Source organism: Spea bombifrons, chromosome 3, assembly GCF_027358695.1.
Source record: "Spea bombifrons isolate aSpeBom1 chromosome 3, aSpeBom1.2.pri, whole genome shotgun sequence".
Classification (NCBI taxonomy): Eukaryota; Metazoa; Chordata; class Amphibia; order Anura; family Pelobatidae; genus Spea; species Spea bombifrons.
In genome coordinates, this window is record NC_071089.1 from 102,445,153 (window position 1) to 102,447,822 (window position 2,670).

Sequence of the window (2,670 nt, forward strand, 5' to 3'; positions counted from 1 at the left end):
AAGCTTATTGATCACCCTAGATGACCACAATACCGGTTTCACTCTCTCCAGTTGGTTTTCCTTCACAACCCTGATAATATCCAGGTAAAACCAGGGTGTATTTCAGTTGTAAGGGATGGAGCTCTCTCATTTGTCCCATTTCAGACTTCTCCAGAGGAGCGCGGTAAACGTTCCCCTCAGAGCCATTTAGATTGTCGCTCAGTGCCCTACTCACACAGATGCACAGGAAGGAGGCCCTCAGCAAAGTTAGTAGGTCTGTCACTCCCTTGCCGCCCTTGGAAGTGTTCTTGTGCGTGCGTGCATTTTACTCTGTTCTTTCAAGATGAAGTAGAAAACTGTCCTGGTGATGGCTTGACTCACTGTAGCCAACAACGGCCAAGTACTGCAGCACAGGAACAATCTGCAGAACCAGAACTTTTTCCAAGAGGGTCTCTGAGGCTCCATAGTCCAATCAACTGTTTGACTTTATTCAGTCTTCCCTCCCACCTCTTCAAGACGCTTGGTCTCTGACTTTCTGCAGTTGAACTTTGGGCCAGAAGCTTTGCGAATGTTCTCAGACATCTGGATTACTGCAGAGACTGACTGGTGATGTGCACAAAGACACTGTGATCCATGTAGAGAGAGGTGTTTATCTCTGCCTTGTTTCTTCCTCCATGCATTGTGAGCCCACTTACCTCAGGGTAACAACAACAACATCTATATAGTGCTTTTTTCCCAGTGGGACTCAAAGCGCTCCACAGGGGTAAAACTTAATGTAGTTACATAATTGGACATTAAGGTGGAACAGTAAAAGCAAATTAGCTAAATGTTTGGGATGAATGTGGCAGAGAGTTCCAGAGTGTAGGATCAGCGTGGCAGAATGCATTGGAGCCTGATTTTGTGCGCACTCTGGGCACTGAAAGAAGAGAAAGATGTGTCGATTGAACGGGGCGAGTTGAACCCCACTTTAAAATAGAATCTTCATTTAATAGGAAGCCAATGCAGAGAGTGGAGAATAGGCGAGATGTGGCATAATCTGGGCTGATTTGTTAATAGCCTGTCTGCTACATTTTGGACCATCTGTAGGTGATGAAGTTCTTTATCTGGAGGCCTAGGTATAGTGTGTTGCATTGATCTAGACGAGATGTCACAAAAGCATGGATTAGGGTGTCAGTGTCCACAGGTGGAATTAGATGATCAATGATGTCAAATGCAGTTGATAGATCTAGAAGGATTAGTATTGAGCAATCATCCTTGTCTCTTGCCATCTGGAGATTATTTAGAACACGAACGAGGGCTGTTTCCATGCTGTGATGTTTTCTGAAGCCTGATTTGAAAGTGTCAAAGATGTTGTTTCTTGAGAGATGGGCCTCAAGTTGAATTAACACACATTTTTCAATTACTTTTTTTTCCAGAAAAGGGAGGTTGGAGGCAGGCCTGAAGTTTGACATGCAGTCTGGGTCTAAGGAAGGCTTTTTAAGAAGAGGTCTCACTACTGCTTCTTTCAAGAGGTCTGGAAAAATTCCATATTGCCAAGAAAATGTGACTATTTTTGTAATGACTGGGCCACTTGCATCTGTGCATGCCGAGAGAAGACGTGTAGGTGCAGGATCTAAGTCACAGTTAGTTGGCTGCATGCTTTGTGTGATTGACATGATTTCTTTCATGCCTAAGATGTCACAGTTTGTCCACAAGATGGGTGAATTTGGACGCCCGCTCCTGGAACTCTGCAAAGTCTTTCCTCTTGCAATAGAGGTCCGGATAGAGATCTTATCAGAAAAGAAAGCTGTAAAATCTTCACATTTAAACTGTGAAAGTGTGTGGGGTATGCAAGCTAGATGGTTTGCAGAGCCTTTCTACTGTGTGAGATAGCTAGGCTGGTCTGTTGTGTGCAAGCTTGATTTCACAGGATTGGAATGCCGAGTAGAGTTGGTAATCAGTGATGTGCTTGATTAAGGTAAGTTTATCATCCAAGTTATGCGTTTTAAGCCAACTTCTTTTAAGTTTCCAACCTTTTTTTCTTCAACATTCTGATGGTGTTATCAAACCATGGTGCATGGTGAATGGTCTTTATGGGTTGTATGCACATTGGGGCTAGGCTGGCCAAGTTATCACTTACCCTCTTATTAAACTGTTGGACTAATAAATTTGGGTCTGTGCAGGAGCCCAGGAATTCTTTTAAGTGGAGATTTGATGAAAAGTCCTGAGGAGTCACACCCTTTAATGATAACGCCTGATGCATAGGTCATTTAAGTTGTTTGACAGCAGGAAGAAGGAGGTGGTTGTATCACTTTTACAGATCTCTGGTCAGACCTCACCTAGCGTATTGTGTATAGTTCTGGAGAACCCCCACCACCAGAAGCAAATTAACATATTGGAGAGAGTTCAGAGGAGGGCCACCAAAATGATGAATGGCTTCCAGGATAAAAATGATCAGAAACTAAGATGAGAAAGAGAAGGTGTGATAGAAACATTTAAATAATGGTTTTAAATGATTAAGTAAAGTACAGGAGGAGGTTTATTTCAAAGGAGGAGAATGTTTCTATGTTTTGAGTAATTGTATTCTTGGCCAAAGTAGGTACATCCGTAACACCCACCTTTTAGGGGATAAAATGCAACTTTCTATTCCACTTCTTTTTTAACTATTACATATTACAAAATGTATTTCAATTGTGAACAGGTAGTTTTGTG